General features: G+C 41.5%; 2 pseudogenes; both read right to left on the bottom strand.

Moving 5' to 3' along the window:
- Window positions 1-2,481: 2,481 nt before the first annotated feature.
- On the bottom strand, window positions 2,482-2,630 carry LOC138434874 (small nucleolar RNA SNORA70; annotated as a pseudogene).
- An 8,884-nt stretch (window positions 2,631-11,514) lies between these two features.
- Window positions 11,515-13,248, bottom strand: LOC138432446 (zinc finger CCHC-type and RNA-binding motif-containing protein 1 pseudogene; annotated as a pseudogene).
- Window positions 13,249-18,773: the final 5,525 nt, after the last annotated feature.

Genomic DNA, 18,773 nt, shown 5'->3' with positions numbered 1-18,773 from the left:
AGAGACATTACTTTGCCAACAAAGGTCCGTCTAGTTAAAGCTATGGTTTTTCCAGTAGTCGTATGGATGTGAGAGTTGGACTGTAAAGAAAGCTGAGCCCAGAAGAATTGCTGCTTTTGAACTGTGGTGTTGGAGAAGACTCTTGAGAGTCCCTTGGACAGCAAGGTGATCAAACCAGTCTTAAAGGAAATCAGCCCTGAATGTTCACTGGAAGTACTGATGCTGAAACTGAAGTTTCAACACTTTGGCCACCTGATGGGAAGAGCCAACTCATTAGAAAAGACCCTGATGCTGGGAAATATTGAAGGCAGGAGGAGAAGGGGACGACAGAGGACAAGATGGTTGGATGGCATCACCAACTCAATGGACATGAGTTTGAGCAACTCCAGGAGATGGTGAAAGACAGGGAAGCCTGGCATGCTGCAGTCCATGGGGTCACAAAGAGTCGGATATGACTGAGCAACTGAACAACAGCAAAGCCAGGACCTAGACCTCGGAGGGTGAGAGCTGAGCTTCAGTAACATGAGTATAGGCGTGAAAGCAAGATAGCCACAAGATGGTCAGAACACCCTGGGGTGCTACCTTGCTGAAACTTGGGTGAAATTTAAAAGGAGGGGACAAAAGAAGGAGAAATGTTTGATTTTTTTATGGTAATAGAGTCAACTGCTTTTTCCAATAAGGCTCTGCTATGGACTGAATATGTCCTCCCCAGAGTTAAAACCCTAATCCCTAACGTGATAGTATTAGAAGATGCCCTTTGGGTGGTAAAGAGATCATGAGGGTGGAGCCTTCATCAATGAGATTAGTGTTCTTATAAAAGGAATTATGACACAAATGAACTTATCTACAAAACAGAAACAGACACAAGCATACCCAGCAGACTTGTTGCCAAGTGGGAGGGAGTGTGGGGGAGGCATGGATTGGGAGCTGGGATTAGCAGGTGCAGATTATTACATACAGAATGAGTGAACAAGGCCCTCCTGTATAGCACAGGAAGTATATTCAATACTGCTACTGCTCTTTAGTTGCTCAGTTGTTTCTGATTCTTTGCAACTCCCCACCAGGCTCCAGGCTCCCCATCCATCGAATTTCTCAGGCAAGAGTACTGGAGTGGGTTGTCATTTCCTCCTCCAGGAGATCTTCCCGACCAAGGGTCGAACCCACGTCTCCTGCTTGGCAGGCGGATTCTTTACCACTGAGCCACCTGGGAAGCCCCACTATTCAGTATCCTGTGATAAACCACAACAGAAAAGAATATGAAATATATATATATATATATATATATATATATATATAACTGAATTACTTTGCTGAACAGAAATTAACACAATTATATACCTCAATAAAATAAATTTTAAAAAATAAAAAATAAGAAGGGATATGAAAGCTGACCCTCTCTCTGCTCTCTGTCAGCAGGATGCAAAGAGAAAATGGCTATCTTTAAAACAGGAAGCAAGCATGCCCTCACCAGACACTGAATCTTGCTCACATCTTGATCTTGAACTTCCCAGCCTCCAGAATTGTGAGGAACAACCATTTGTTTTTAAGCCACCCAGTCTATGATATTCTGTTAGAGTGACAGAAACTAAGAAAAGCTGGCTAGGTCAATGTAAGGTGTATATCCACATTGTTTCTCCTATTAACTGGTTTACACTGGTTGTAGAAGAACCTTAAGCTGAAGAGATGGCCTATATGAACTGTACTGGGATAAGAGCCAGACATCCTGTTGAGGATCCTCTCCCTACCTTTACCATCTTCTAAGGGAAGAGTAAAACGGAATCAAATATAGCACAAGTTTACCGGTTGGCTCCGGAGTTCACTGGGACTTGGATCTATAAACTGGATATAACATTTAGTGCCTATATGACTTTGGGCAAGTTATTTGACCTCTCTATGCTTCAATTTCCCAAGTTCAGTCTCCTAATTTGTAGAAAGGGGATAATAATTGTACCTGCTTCAATAAGTGGTGATCTTTGTGAAAATTAACTGAGATAATGCCTATAAGGTAAAAGGCCTACGCACAGTGTTTAATAAAAGTAACAGCTTTGATGTTGCTATATTTTTTGACAGGAAATAGATTTATTGGTGAGCATGATTAAGGAGGGGACAGCACCAATACTCTCATGAGTACAGTGCCCGCCGTTTGTCCAGGGGACCATGATTAGGGATGTATTTGACCCCACAGCCACCTGGGATGACCCTCTTTTCTGCCACCATGTTTCCAAATTGATCCACATTAAACTTAGTATATCCCCACTTCTTGGAGATGTGGATATTTTGGAGGCCAGGGAACTTGAGCTTGCCTCTGCAGAGGGCTTCAATCACATGCTCCTTGTTCTGCAGCTTGGTGCCGATGAACATTACGACTTAGCCAATATGGACCCTGGCCACTGTGCCCTAGGGCTTTCCAAAGGCACAGCGCATACCTGTCTGGAGCCTAGACTGGGGACAGCAGGCCAGTCATGAGTGCCCTCTAGAAAGAGTTGTCTCCAAGGTCCCTTAGGGCAACCTATACAGGCAACAGACTGTATGCATTACTGAGGAGGCTGCTGTTTGCCACCATTGCACACTGGGCCCTCAGGGTATTGTTCTTTATTATCACAACAAAGGAAATCTGTTTTGTTATGCTAAAATTGGAGGAGATGGATGTTTGTAGGTGGCTTGAGAAGACTTTTTACAACACTCTTGAGAAAGAATGAGGCCCTTCAGGATTGCCTGGTAGTCCCATGAAACTGTGGGTATTCTCTAGCATTGCTCAGCAGCCCAAGTGGCTGGAGAAAATATTTGATTGGACTGATGTCAGGTGCAGCAGAAGGTGCAAGAGGACTAGGGGTTGGCCTGAGTTCAGCTGAAGACCTGAAAGCATAGGTTTACTATTCAAATCTTCAAATCATTTTAGAAAGAACTGGTGTCACGCAGTGCATAGAAGCACACTTCACTTCTCAAACTTCAAGTCTTTGGAGATAGTGACACAATTCTGCCTTACATGCATAACTGATGAGACATATACTATAACACATTTTATTTTCTTGTGGGCATTTTTATATTTTCATTGTATTGAATAAACTTGAGCAAATGACCTATTTGGCTTTTAAGTCTGTGAAAGCATAATTTTAAGGAGATTTGAGAAATGTATTCTCAAGGGGGTAAAAGAAGTACTTATAACCTAAGTCATGAGGCATTCACTTATTCATTCATTCATTTGACAAATATTTACTAAGTGCCAACTAGTTGAAGTCCAGGTGCTCTAAACAGAATTGAAAATGTCCTTCCCTTCAAGATGGTGGAGAAAATATTGATGTAATGGTAATAGAAGAGAAAATGCCCAAACAAAACTGCTCATCAAGTTCTCCATGAAGTCAGAGGACAGAGCTTTCTTCATGTTGAAGAGGGAAGAGAAAGTGTGATTAAGAGGGAGCTTGAGGAGGAGGGCACACCTGAGCTTAAATTTGAGGATAAGTTAGAATTGCATGTATTATGTTGGAGGGAAGGAAGAAAAACTAACAAAGTAGAGGAGGTTTGGGTTGTGTTGAAGAAAGTGTGGGGCAGTGGGCAGCCCTAGTGATATGAAATGGAAGATCAGACAGTCCAAGAAGTTCAGGCCAGTATCTGATTTGTCTTCAAATCTAACCCTCTAGCACCAAGTAGAGCTCCTTCTTCTAGGTACCCAATACATATTTATTGAGCAAATGAATGAATGAGGTGTAATTTTGCATCAGTTTATGGAGCACTTCCAAGGCCATCCTTTAAACTTTATATAGGCAGTGGGTGATAGTGATAGTGATACTGAAGTTGCTCAGTCGTGTCCAACTCTTTGCGACCCCATGGACTGTAGCCTACCAGGCTCCTCTGTCCATGGGATTTTTCAGGCAATAGTTCTAGAGTGGATTGCCATTTCCCTCTCCAGGGGATCTTCCCAACCCAGGGCTCGAACCCAGGTCTCCCGCATTGTAGACAGACACTTTACCATCTGAGCCACCAGGGAAGTCCTAGGCAGTGGCTCAGTTCAGTTCAGTTCAGTCACTCAGTCATGTCCGACTCTTTGCGACCCCATGAATCGCAGCACACCAGGCCCCCCTGTCCATCACCAACTTCCGGAGTTCACTCAAATTCACGTCCATCGAGTCAGCGATGCCATCCAGCCATCTCATCCTCTGTCATCCCCTTCTCCTCCTGCCCTCAATCCCTCCCAGCATCAGAGTCTTTTCCAGTGAGTCAACTCTTCACATAAGGTGGCCAAAGTACTGGAGTTTCAGCTTTAGCATCATTCCCACCAAAGAAATCCCAGGGCTGATCTCCTTCAGAATGGACTGGTTGGATCTCCTTGCAGTCCAAGGGAGTCTCAAGAGTCTTCTCCAACACCACAGTTCAAAAGCATCAATTCTTCAGCACTCAGCCTTCTTCACAGTCCAACTCTCACATCCATACATGACTACAGGAAAAACCATAGCCTTGACTAGACAGACCTTAGTCGTCAAAAGTAATGTCTCTGCTTTTGAATATACTATCTAGGTTGGTCATAACTTTTCTTCCAAGGAGTAAGTGTCTTTTAATTTCAAGGCTGCAATCACCATCTGCAGTGATTTTGGAGCCCAAAAAATAAAGTCTGACACTGTTTCCACTGTTTCCCCATCTATCTCCCCTGAAGTGATGGGACCGGATGGGATGATCTTCGTTTTCTGAATGTTGAGCTTTAAGCCAACTTTTTCACTCTCCTCTTTCACTTTCATCAAGAAGCTTTTGAGTTCCTCTTCACTTTCTGCCATAAGGGTGGTGTCATCTGCATATCTGAGGTTATTGATATTTCTCCCGGCAATCTTGATTCCACCTTGTGTTTCTTCCAGTCCAGCGTTTCTCATGATGTACTCTGCATAGAAGTTAAATAAGCAGGGTGACAATATACAGCCTTGACGTACTCCTTTTCCTATGTGGAACCAGTCTGTTGTTCCATGTCCAGTTCTAACTGTTGCTTCCTGACCTGCATACAGATTTCTCAAAAGGCAGGTCAGGTGGTCTGGTATTCTCATCTCTCCCAGAATTTTCCACAGTTTCTTGTGATCCACACAGTCACAGGCTTTGGCATAATCAATAAAGCAGAAATAGATGTTTTTCTGGAACTCTCTTGCTTTTTCGATGATCCAGCAGATGTTGGCAATTTGATCTCTGGTTCCTCTGCCTTTTCTAAAACTAGCCTGAACATCAGGAAGTTCACGGTTCACGTATTGCTGAATCCTGGCTTGGAGAATTTTGAGTGGGTAACCACTGACTATTCATACTTCATTTATTCAGCAAATATTTGTTGAATGTTTTCAAGTAAGGAAATGGTATGAATTGAATGATGATGCAGGAAGATCAATATTCCTGATTCATTTCCTGTATCAGCAGCATAGACACATAAAAAAAGTTTGTTCAGAAAGTATTCTCAGGGCAGAATTAGTTTAAAGAAGACGTTCAAACTGACTAAATCAAAGACCATATCCAAAGACCCTGCTCCTATCTCCTTAATGGTGACACTGTGGCCCTGCCTGTTGCTGCCTCAACCCTAGCCAACCACTGCAAAAGAAATGGGCCGCTTGTGGGAGGAATTTATACAAGCTGGTTTCATGCTTTTCAAATTACTTACTTGTTTGCTACTTTCCACAGATGCCTAATATTTAGGGGTCTGGAAGATGTTAGAAAAATTATTTTTTATACCACAAAGTATCTAGAATATCCTGTATTTTTCAGGGGGAAAGGGTTAATAGTGAACCTTCCAAAAGACCATGGCTATTTTGACTTGTAGCCTGAGCAACTTCCTGGACATTTTCCACAGGTGAGTTGGGATGGATGAGTGTCGGTCACTGTTGTTCTTGGAGTGGGGCACTGCAGAGCTCTGGCCAGCCATCCCAAGAGATCAGGTACACTTGTCATAACAAGGCAAGGAAACAGAAGTAATTAATGCTCTAGAAATTTTAATGATACGTCACTGTCTCTGCTTGAAATCATACATGGATCCTACTCTTTAATTTTTTCTTAGAGGAAAAAAAATGGCCTCTTCTTGTTCTAGTGAGAAAAATAAGTTTATAATGAAAAGTTAATGGTATCAATCATCTCTGCCCCAGAAATGTTATTAAAGAGGATCAAGCTACTTAGTCTCTCTTTATTGTCGTCACTGAGTATAGTCCATGGAAGTTTGCCATGGCTTACCAGCTACCCCTCTGTCTTAAAGAGTTCCAAACCATTTGTAAAACAAACAAAAAAGTAGCCTGAAAAGGGATGGATAAGAGCTACTTACTACTTAATACTATCTTGTACATAGATTTTTGTTCTTTGAAATAATTTTGTATTTTCATTTTTGGCTGCACCACACAGCTTGTGGAATCTTAGTTCCCCAACCAGGGATTGAACCTAGGCGCTCGGCAGTGAGAGCACAGGGTCCTAATCTCCATACCACCAGGGAATTCCCTTAATATTATTTTGGATTAAAAAAAAGATGTGAAGAAAAATCCTTTTTTTAATGCAATGCTATTTTCCTATGTGCTGAAATTTTTGTCTTGCTAGTTTAACAAAAATCAATTAACTGAGGCCAGCAAAAAGAAGGAAATCATTCCTGACTTTGGCAAGTTCCTAAAATAATGAAATATGGGCAAATAAAGAATGTTTTCAAGATTAGAACCTTGGTGTTCAAAGGAAAAATTATGAAACTTGAGTTTATTCAATAAGCAATTAAACACTATGCCTTACATTTGATTAATGCTTTACAATTTCTAAAGCAGTTTAGCATCAGTTTCCTTGCTTCTCACAATAGCCATAAAGACAGATATTTATTATACCCATTGTGCAGAGGAGAAAATTAAGGGTCAGAGAGGTTTAGTGGTAGTGCTATTATTTGAACCATGGCTGGTCAGACCCCAAACCAATGCTCTTTCCACTGGTGCATGTATTCAGTGTTTTGTTGTTGTTTTTTTTTTAATTTTTGAATATAATTTTAAAAGGCTGTGCTCCTTTTACATTGTTACAAAATACTGGCTATATTCCTTGTGTTGTATAATACATTCTTGTAGCCTATTTTACATCCAATAGATTGTGCCTCCCACAACCCCATCCATATTCCTCCCCCTTCCCCCAGTTGGTAAGCACTAGTTGATTCTCTGTATCTGTGAGTGTGCTTCTTTTTTGTTATATTCACTAGTTTGTGTATTTTTTAGACTCTGCATCTAAGTGATATCAAATAGTATTTGTCTTTCTGTTTATTTCACTTAGCATAATGCCCTCTAAGTTCACCCATGTTGCTGCAACTGGCAAAATTTTCTTCTTTTTTGTGGCTGAGTAGTATTCCATTGTGTGTGCGCATGCATGTGTGTGTGTATGTGTACCTTTATTTATTCACATCCTCTTTATCCATTCATTTGTTTCGGGATACTTTAGCTGTTTCAGTATCTCGACAATTTTAAATAATGCTGCTATGAACATTGGGTGCATGTATCTTTTTGAATTAGTGGTTTTGCTTTTTTCACATATATACCCAGGAGTGGATGGATCATATAGTAGTTTTAGTCTTAGTTTTTTGAGAAACTTCCATCCTGTTTTCCACAGTGGCTGTAATAATTTACATTCCCATTCAGTGTTATTTTTAACTATTTTATCTATTGAAATTAGTTTTTGACCTTATTCTTCTAGGCTAATGAGAAATACAAATTTTTTTATTGAGAGTGTATCATTTTTTTTTTCCACCAAAATCATGTAGGACCAGTAAAGTCAAATAAGTCAGTAGGAGATCAGGAGAATGGAAAATATTATTGAAGAGTATAGAAATAAATGTATATTTAATATTTGATCTAGAGTATACTAAATAAAAAGGAAAGAATAATGGAAAAACTTGGCCAAAATGCTGTTCAAAGGGAAAACATATGATTTGCTGAAAGATGATGCACTAAATGGAAATGAGATAAATAATGGAAAACTGTGAATAATTAATGCCTTGGTGCATGCATATTCTGACAAAGACAAAACTAGTTTCTCGAAGTGAAGCAACATGCCCAGCACTGAAGGAAAACAGGAGAAATGAGCACTAGATTTTAAGCATGAGAGATGCTTAGTGATCATAGATGATCACTGGATTTTTTTTTTCTGTTGTCTTGTGAAAGGCATTTCTTTCTTTTTAAAATAAGTTATTTATTAATTTATTTGGCTGTGCTGGGTCTTTGTTGCCCATGGGCTTTTCTCTACTTGCCGTGCACGGGCTTCTTATTGTGGTAGCTTCTCTTGTTGCGGAGCACAGGCTCTAGGGTGTTCAGGCTTCAGTAGCTGTGGCATGTGGGCTCAGTAGTTGTGGCTCCTGGGTTCTAAAGCATAGGCTCAATAGTTGTGGTACACTGGCTTAGTTTCCCCATAGCATGTGGGATCTTCCTGGTCCAGGATCAAACTTATGTCTCCTGCCTTGGCAGGAAGATTCTTTACCACTGAGGCACCAGGGAAGCCCAAGAGTATTTCTGATAATGTGCAAATTTTTGCTGACAGTTTAATGGCTCTCTTTCCCGATTCCAGTCTTGAGACAGTGTCCTCAGTTAGCTAACTGAGTATTTCACCTCTGCATTTACAGATGTACATGCAGAACACAGGGCAGCTGCTCGTTGGATATTCTGCTCAGGTGACCTCCTTGGGAATCTCTCTTGCTCTCCTTTGTTTTGAACTCTGACTCAGCTATACTCTGAGGCAGGGAGGTGACGTGGCCTCGCAGCAGCCGTTTTCAGGCAGAGGAGTGACAGCTGGGCTGCTGGGAATCAGCTCAATACATAATTCAGTTCCTTCCTTTCTTTTTTTTTAGAAGTTTATTGAAGTTTTTTAATTTATTGCATCAAAATTTATGAAAAATCTGTGATAAAGTATATATTTGTGTATATAGAATGTATCAGTATTGTATACATATATGTATATACATATATGTGTGTATTGCCACCCTCTCATGGGCTTCCCTGCCCTGGCAGACACAGTTGCCACTCTCTGGAAAAGGCTTCGCTTTCTTCTTCATTTGGCTGACTGCTGCTGTTTCTATAAGAACGGGTCCTTTTACTTTGTTTGGAACCCACTTGTTAAGGTGCTGCCTCGTTGTGCTCCCTCAGCACTGAGTACCCACACGCCTCTCCTTATCCATGTTGAAGCTGCTGATTTACTTGTGTGTCTTCCCCAGCAGTCTGTGAAAGGTGTGAGCCTGTAGACTGGGCCCTTGGGCTGAGGGACTCCATCTTGCTCCAAATTATTTCAGACAGATTTTTACTGCTGTGATTATTATTACTGTTGTGCAATAACTTCTGGGCAGCAAAGCAATTAGGCTCATTTTAAAGCAAATAGTTATTTGGTCTAAATTCGCAAGGTATGAGCATATCCTGTTTCATCATGTGATTGAGGAAAAGCTTTGTTCAAAAAATTGTATATCCTGTAACAGCTTTAGTTTCTGATAGGGGGCAGCAGAGTCCATGAAAACAGAGGTAGGCTTTTCAATGGGTGGGTCACTTACAGAAGTTTGGAGCCAGACCTCTAACAATTTTCAGCAGAAACTAGCCCTTGGTATCTGACAAACCTCACTGTGCAATAAAGACTTCAAGGGAAAGGCTGGCTTTTATTAATGATATTCTTTGAAGGCACTATAAATAATTTAGTCTTTTAAAAGGAAAAAAAATATCATTTTTTTAAAATGCAAATAATCTCCCTCATTTTATCACTGAGTAGGAAAACCTCACTCTTCCTCCTATGTGTTTCACCTTTACTACTCACAGAGCACTTCGCTTCTGACACTTTTGGTCACCAAATGTTGGTTTTTTTCCCCCTCCCATCAAGGAATTCTCTACACCACCAGCTGGATATCCTGTAAATTCAAATTCAGTATCTACCTGGAGATGGCATCAGCTCTCACAGGTTAAGAGCTCAGTCCCCACAAGACTGATGCCACGCCGCCAACTTCAGATGCCAGTCTCCAGTTGCATGTTGTCACCTGTATTTCTGACCCACCCGCTGTAAATGGGAGTACCCACGACCTCTTCTTTGGGTTCAATAATTTGGTAGAATGGCTCACAGAATTTGGAAACAGTTACATTTACTGGTTCGTTATAAAAGGACATGAAGTTGGATATCGGTGAACATCAGATGGAAGAAATGCAAGGTGAGCGAGTGGGAAGAGGTTCATGCTCTCTCTAGTGCCCCACTCTCCTAGCACCTCCATGTATTACCAGACTGGAAGATTCCAAACCACATGCACATTTGGGATTTTTACGGTGGCTTCATCACATGGTTATGATTGACCACTAACTCCATTTCCAGTCTCTCTACCCTTCCCAGAGAATAAGGGATGGGGCTGAAAGCTCTAAACTTCTAACCATGATTGGTTTTTTGAGTGACTATCACTCAACCAGGAGCCCACCAAGCTTTGCCTCTTTTCACCTGGGAAATTCCAAGAGATTTAGGAATTATGTCTCAGGAACTTGGGGCAAAGGTCAATATTTTCTATTATTTCACAATTATAAAATCTTTAAAAAGATGGGTGCTTATTTTTTTTTTTTGCCAGTAACTTGTAAAATTATGTTAAGGCATGAAATATTTCCATCTGGTCTTAGGGAGAGTGTCAAGATTTGCAAATTATTACCAGATGCTGTGGCTACCTTCCCCTTTGCTGCCTTGGGGGATAAAAAGACATAAAGTAGAAAACAAACAAACAATGAAATCAATTATTGTTTCAAATCAATAGCAAGCAAATAGAGTCTAAATCATCTCTCCTCTACCCATCATGGCATGGGAGCGAGTCTCATGCCTCATGCAATTTTTAAAAAACTTTTCACTTATTTTTGGTTGCACTGGGTCTTCACTGCTGTGCGTGGGCTTTCTCTCGTAGTGGCGAGCAGGGGGCCACTCTTCGTTGCAGCGCCCAGGCTTCTCATTGCTGTCTCTTCTTTTGTTGCCGAGCACAGGCTCTAGGTCCGGGCTTCAGTAGTTGTGGCACCTGGCTGTGACTTGTGGGCTCAAAAGTTGTGGCTTAGCTGCTCCATAGCATGTGGACTCTTCCTGGGTCAGGGATCAGAGCTGTGTCCCTGGCATTGACAGGTAGATTCCTATCCACTGCGCCACCAGGGAAGTGCCTCATGTATTTTTTTTAAATGAAGTTTTTGTTTTAAGGATGAAATTTATTTCAAAAGTCCTCATATAAACCAACTGTGAATAATCTTTTATAACAAATTTCTCAAACAAATCTTTTTACTATCTACATTTCTTCTTGAGATAGCATTATTATGATAGTATTAAATTTTCATTTTTATTCAAATAAACTATTTTCAAGATTAATGATTATTAGCAAATCCTGATGCAAAATGAATGTGATACTTTCAAATTACTTTTCGTTTTCCTACGTAGCATTTTAAAGTAGGAAAGTATTTGGTACTAAGTGTTCTCATGTTCAAATTCTAAAATAATGTTTAGTCCCGATGGAACTTAGTACTCCAAGATTTAAAAACTTTTTAATGATATTTACATAATACATATATAATTTTAATCACTAAGTTCCTCCTCATCATTGAAATATATTCTTTTCTTTATCCCTGGGCATTTTGAATCATCTGATGTTGAAGGATCCCCCTGAACTGGGTTTCTGCTTTTCAATTTTGACTTGCTGGAAATCTGTGGCCTGACTGAGGCTGTTAAGAGCAGGATCTTCCCCTTCATCTTCACTGTCTTCTTCAATTTCTTCTTCTGGCTCAGGAATTTTCCTTTTTTTTTTTTTTTTTTTCTTTTTCTTCTTTGGAGGTTCACATCCTCCAAGTGTATTTTTAGGATAGACATTAACTTAAGTGTCCACTTTCTCCACATTCATAACACTTAGGTTTATCAAACTGTATAGTTTCATCTTTGATGAACTCAGCTGCTCTTCCATTGCCAATAGCAATGCTTGCTTTTATCACTCTACCAAATAACTGTTTGTTGTTTATTGACTTGCACAGTTTTGTGCAGATTCTTTATCCAAAAATAAAATAAATGCAACCCCTGTACCCCTCCTGGTATCTTTATCTTTCATTAGAGTAACCTTTACAACTTCACTGTACCTGGAAAATATCTGATGTAAGCCATTGTTGATCAGGGAAGAGGGCAGGTTGGATATATACCCTGTGCTTGTACTTGAGGACAATTCTACCACTCAATTCTTTAGGTGGGGTGGGCCCAGGAGACCAGGAGAGCACAAGCCCTCAGTTCACTAGGGGCAACTGTTTGTCACTCCTTGCATCTGCCTTGGCATCACAGATCCCAGTCACTCATGTACTCTTTATGTTTAGTGAGAGTGCAGGGCCTGGCATGCAGCAAGCAGGGGCCCAGCAAACATGTGGAGTTTAGCAAGCACTTCTGATCTGATCACATGTAAGTTCTCCAGGGAGTTTCTGAGTTGTTTCTCACATCTGCTGCTGCTGCTGCTAAGTCGCTTCAGTCGTGGCCGACTCTGTGTGACCCCATAGACGGCAGCCCACTAGGCTCCCCGTCCCTGGGATCGTCCAGGCAAGAACACTGGAGTGGGTTGCCATTTCCTTCTCCAATGCATGAAAGTGAAAAGTGAAAGTGAAGTTGCTCAGTCGTGTCTGACTCTTCACGACCCCATGGACTGCAGCCTACCAGGCTCCTCCAACCCATGTTGTCCCATAAATACACAAGGTGAGGAATTTGCATTTAGAAACATGTCATAGACACATACTATTCCATCTTTAACTTGAGGGACTCTATTAATGTTCTATTATTTAAAATCCTGAAAAGCAGAGTGGGGAAAAGGAAAGAGGCAAGATTCCATGTGGTTGCCCAGTGGGTGTGCACAGACAAGAGATGTGCAGATGGGCTGGGTCTGGTTGGCAGAGAGTTAATGTTTAGCCCACATGGTCAGCTCAGAACTAGAAATAGAGAAGAATTCAGCAGGGTATTCTAAGGTTCTCTGATGCCTTCTCTCTCTTAGTCCGGAAATCCTAGGTGGTTCAGCTCTAACTCCCTCATGTCCCTCTTCCCAGGTTGCTGCAGTACCTTGTCCCCATCCTTGTCTGTTAAGTTCCATTTGTATTTGGAGGCAGTTTTTAAAACTGGCCCTTTGCAGGTAATAAGAGCCTGGCCATTTCTTTTCATAATAATTTGGAGCTTCTTTCATTAGCTTTAATGTTTCATCCTACTTGTAGAGACAGCAATTCTCTTAGGCACAGGATAGGTATTAGAAACCTCTCCTACTAGATGAGTTAGATGAGACTCAGGGGACATCCCGGTCCTTTGGTCACCTAGGGTGTTATTGGCAGAATCTGGGTGAGAATTTTCGCATCCAGACTCCCCTGGAAACTCATCATGCTCATTCACCAGGTTCAGTGATGGGACAGGGGAGATGCAGAAAGACAGGATCAAGGGAGAGCATGCACGTTCAGGTTGAGCACACTGCCTGGTCCAGTACGCGGTGACTGCCGTGATGGGATCACAGGGTGGCCCAGCTGTTGGTATAGGAGAGAATGTGGAGAAAATAAGCAGACATTTTTTATCAGAGGCAAACTTTTCCATGGAAAAGGATAAAGGTGGAGACTTATCTAAGGAGGACAGGGCATCTTGAAGTGTCTTTTACTGGGTCAGGCCATGCTTTATTTTATTCTGTTGCCACAACAGCCTGGGAAATAGTCATGACTCTGCCCATTTCTCAGCTGGGACAACAGAGTCACAGGGAGGTAAGCAATCCCCAGGACAGCTGCACTGAACACCTCTAGGGACTACACTGACATAAAGTACCATGGGAACAAAGCCCCCTGGAATTATGCAATATTACACAGTTATTAGGAAGCAGAGCTCACATGTAGGCTATTTGGCTCCATAGCCTGAGTTGTTAGTACCCCTTCACACTGCATTTTCCAAGACAAGCTTTTCTGGAACCCAGCCTTACCCATGCAGGCCCTCATTCATTTATATCTCCAATTTAACAAGAAAGAACATTGCACAGGTTATAGTTGTGGGGGAGAAAAACCACCCCTGAATTCAGGGTCAGAGGTTGGGGTTGAGTCCTGCTTCTGCCTCTGACTCTGTGACCTTGGCCAGTCACCTCCCCTCTCCACACAGTCATTTGCCATTTGTACATGAAGAGAAAAGTGATCCTCTCAGGCTTGCAGCAATGGTTCTGTGAGATTAATGAAGGTGAAAGTGCTTTGTAAGCTGTGAAGGTCTGAACAAACTACAAATGTTCATACAAATCAAGAGATGGAATGGGACCAGCAAGCGGCCATTTATTATGTGGACTGATATGTATGCAGAGTGTGGACTTTTTATGCCTCATTTGCTCCTGTGAAAAATGTATAAGCGACAGCTTCTTGAGTCTGCACACAGAGGATGGGGCTTTTGTGTGTGCTGCGGGTGTTGCAGCAGCTGAGGGAGGAGGCCAGGAAATGAAAACCATGTGGCTCTGAGTTGGGCCTTGAAGCTTCAAACTTCCCCACAAGGAAGAAGAAAAAAAACTTGCTAGATGTTCTTGGGTGATAACGATGAGAAATATGAACCCAGCCTATGTTCGCTGGCTTCTTGTGTTTCTCTTGAGCAAATGTTTCAGTTCTTGAGGCAGCTTAACAGCAAAATCACCTTTCATTTGTTGAAATATAACAAAATTGGGCAGAATCAGAGGCTTAGATGCTGTAAAAATAAGCTGTAAAATTTAAATAAGTCTTAAGTGAACTGGCCTCAGGCATTTACTTGAGTTGAAAAGGAGTTGTGTAAACGTGGATCTTGCTTTTTCTTACCATCCTCTACTATGCTGGCTGGCCGTGACTGTGTGCTAAAGTGCTCATGCTTACAATTCTAGTCTCTAAGGAAAAAGAAAGCGCAAATAAAGTTCTTTTTAGCCCATCATTTTCTCTCTAACCCACTTTTAAAGGAAGAATCTGATCAGGTTGTCTAAAAAGGCACACTCAAGAACTTCCATTCATAAAAATCTATAGTCTGAGCATTGTGAGGTAATGATGTTTATCAGACATCATTTTAATTGAATAATTTTTTAAAAAGCGAGAGATGGACACTTGTGAATTGGATGGTGCTCCTAGGCTTTTGGCACTTACCAGGTGGCGCAATGGCACCCCACTCCAGTACTCTTGCCTGGAAAATCCCATGGATGGAGGAGCTTGGTAGGCTGCAGTCCATGGGGTCGCTAAGACTCAGACACGACTGAGCGACTTCACTTTCACTTTTCACTTTCATGCATTGGAGAAGGAAATGGCAACCCACTCCAGTGTTCTTGCCTGGAGAATCCCAGGGATGGGGGAGCCTGATGGGCTGCCATCTATGGGGTCGTACAGAGTCGAACACGGCTGAAGCGACTTAGCAGTAGCAGCAGCAGGTGGCGCAATGGTAGAGAATCTGCCTGTCAATGCAGGAGACATGGGTTCGACCCCTGGGTTGGGAAGATCCCCTGGAGTAGAAAATGGCAACCCACTCCAGTTGTCTTGCCTGGAAAATTCCATGGACAGAGGAGCCTGGCCAGCTACAGTCCATGGGGTCACAAAGAGTCAGACACCACTGAGCATGCATGCACACACACAAGGCAGGATGGAAGTAAAAAAATTCTTGACCTCAATTTGAAGAACTGAGTTAGATAAAAGGATCATAACACACACATGTGTATGTATGGGGTAGGGAGAGAAAGAGAGGTTCTGGGAAGAGAGAGAATTTAGTAACATACAGGGGCTATGATCAGACATGAACAATAAATAGTTCTCACATTAGAAATATTGAAGCAGGGAAGTACTGATATTTGTCTTGTGAAACTCTCTAAACAGATTAAAACTACATCTCTGAATTAAAGGAACAGCTTCTTGAACATGTACTTTAATAGAGACCTTTCACCCCAAGTTGCTGAGATGAGCAACAAACCTAAACAAAGCAATAAACTCAAAGGAATGAAATGCTCCCTGGTTATTGAGAAGAGGAACTGGAAAAAAGAAAGTGACTTTTCTCATAGGAATGGACAGTGGTTTTACGTTTGAACTTTTAAGAAAATTCATTGACCCTTAGGATTTGGAATAACTTCAGAGATTCTTTCATCCAACGTCCCTCAGATGAGTAAACTGAGACCCAGAGAGATTCAGTCTTGCCCAAGGCCCACGATGAGCCAGCCCCCCACTTCAGGCCTCTGTCAGCACCCTGCATAAAAGGATCAGTGAGGCTTCCTCTCCAGGCTGGGACTCAGGATGCGGGGGCAGTGGCTGTGGTATAAAAAGAGGCCTCTTTTAATATTCCTTCATTTTAAAAGTTTAACATCTGCTACAGAGAGAGGAAAATAAATTCCACTGGCTTCTTTTTTCATTTTATTTTGTATTTAAGAGTGGGGGTAGAAAGAGGGGCTTGAAGTTGAAGACAGTAACATGAGCCGTGAAAGCACTCTGTAATCCATAATTAGAAAGCAAAATGCTTTACAGATGCGACCAAAAAGAAAAAAAGGAAAAGAAAACAAAGAGAAAAAGGCAATCTTGAACCAGGGTACACCCCTCCACCTTCCACATCAACCAGGTAAAAGGACTCAGATGCTAATAAATCACATGTCCACAAGAGTCTTTCTTGAGTATTTATTCACTTGGCATAAGTGACAGTAGTAGCAGACTATATGTAACATATGTTTTGTATTCAGAAGATTTCTGTGCTTCTTCATCCTGGTTCTGAGCTAATCAAAGTGAGCATCTGGGTCCTGGAGGTGCTTTCTTAACAAGTCTAGACTCAGACTCAGAATTCAAAGCATAGAGAGGGGCTGGTATGTGACTAGTTGCTATCGAAGTACTAGAACTTGAACTTGCCAAGCTAGTCAGAGCAAATGAAAATCCATTCTTGGGTTTGTCCATCTCTTTACACCAGGTACTCACTCCCTCCTTATAAAATTTTACCTATAGTTAGCTATCTTTACCAAAAGGCTTTTAATTAAATTGTTGTTCAGGCGCCTAGTCGTGTCTGACTCTTTGCCACCCGGTGAACTGCAGGACGCTGGGCCTCCCTCTCCCTCACCATCTCCCAGAGTTTGACCAAGTTAGTGGTCCTTGTGTTGGTGATGCTGTCCAGCCATCTCAACCTCTGATGCCCTCTTCTCCTTCTGCCCTCGATCTTTCCCAGTGTCAGTGGCTTCCAGTGAGTCGTCTGTGTGCATCAGATGACCAAAATACTGGAGCTTCAACTTCAGCATCAGTCCTTCCAGTGAGTACCCAGGGTCTTTCTCCCTTAAGATGGACTGGTTTGGTCTCTTTGCTGTCCAAGGGACTTTCAGGAGTCTTGTCCAGTTTGAAGGCATCAATTCTTTGGTGTTCCTCCTTCTTTATGGTCCAGTTCTCACAACTGTATGTGACCACTGGGACCATAGCCTTGACTATACGGGCCTTTGTTGGCAGAGTAATGTCTCTGCTTTTCAACACACATTAAGTTTGTAATCACTTTCCTGCCAAGAAGCAATTGTCCTTTTATTTCATGGCTGCAGTCACTCTCCGCAGTGATTTTGGAGCCCAAGAAGAGGAAATCTGTCACTACTTCTACCTTTTCCCCTTCCATTTGCTATGCAGTAATAGGACCAGATGCCATGATCTTAGTTTTTTCAACATTTAGTCTTAAAGTCGGCTCTTTCACTCTGCTCCTTCACCCTCATTAAGAGGCTCTTTAGTTCCTCTTTGCTTTCTGCCATTAGAGAGGTATCATCCGCATATCTGAGGTTGTTGATGTTTTTCCCACCTATCTTGATTTTGACTTATAACTCATTAATTAAATTAAACCAACACAAATCTAAGAGAAGAATCCTGAAAGAGCAGGATAGATGCTCCTTGATGATATCCTGAAAAGATTTAGGGAGTACGATCAGTATTTCCTGATGATTGCTGAACTTGGACTGATATATAATACTTTGTTCATGTTAAATTACAAGTCATAATGGTGGATATTTTTTCCCCTAGAATATTGGTGACTTAAAGGGTCTCAGTTAAAAGTTCATTTGGCTATAAGTAACAGAAAATCCAGTTTATGAAGGCTTAAATACATGAGTTTCAATTTCTTTCTTTTTTTTTTTTTTTCCTCCTGAATGACTTATGGGATGTTTCCCACAACTGGAGATTGAACCCAGGCCACAGCAGTGAAAGCCATAATCCTAACCATTAGGCCACCAGGGAAATCTGAATTTCAATTTCTTACTCAATGAGAAGTCTGGAAGTAGGCATTTGATGGTGTTGTTTGGTGGCTAACAATGTCTTGATAAACTTCTTGGCCTTCCCTCATAGTTGCAGGACATCAACTAGTAGCCAACATGCCCAAATACAAGGCAGGAAGAAGAAGGGAAAGGGGAGGCCAGCTATATCCAGCCTCTTTTATCTGGAAAGCTAATGCTTTCTCTGACCATGCTCCCAGGTTGATTTCTGCTTATGCCTCATTGGCCAGAAGTGAGTAAGTCATAAAGCCCCTCTACCTGCCTAGGAAGGTGGAAGAGGAAGAAAAGATGATAATGATTATTTTTAGGCCACTTTGGATCCATCTGAGACTACCGCGTACGTTGTTTCTCTAAACCAAGTCAGGGTTCCCTCAGCAAGGTAGAAGGTGGAGAATGGTGGTGGTGTTTGAATAATCACTAGCAGTGAGTATCATAAACTGGAGTTCTATTTTAATATATTTATAAGCGTAATTTTCACTGTTAATAGCAGACAAAGCATATTGAAAATGCAGAGAGTTTTACTACCTTTCCTCTTGCTTCTTTACTTCAGTCGTTTTTTTTAATTTTAAATTTATTTTTTAATTGAAGGATAATT

Source organism: Ovis canadensis, chromosome 2 (assembly GCF_042477335.2).
Source record: "Ovis canadensis isolate MfBH-ARS-UI-01 breed Bighorn chromosome 2, ARS-UI_OviCan_v2, whole genome shotgun sequence".
Taxonomy (NCBI): domain Eukaryota; kingdom Metazoa; phylum Chordata; class Mammalia; order Artiodactyla; family Bovidae; genus Ovis; species Ovis canadensis.
This window is presented reverse-complemented; position numbering and strand designations above follow the sequence as displayed.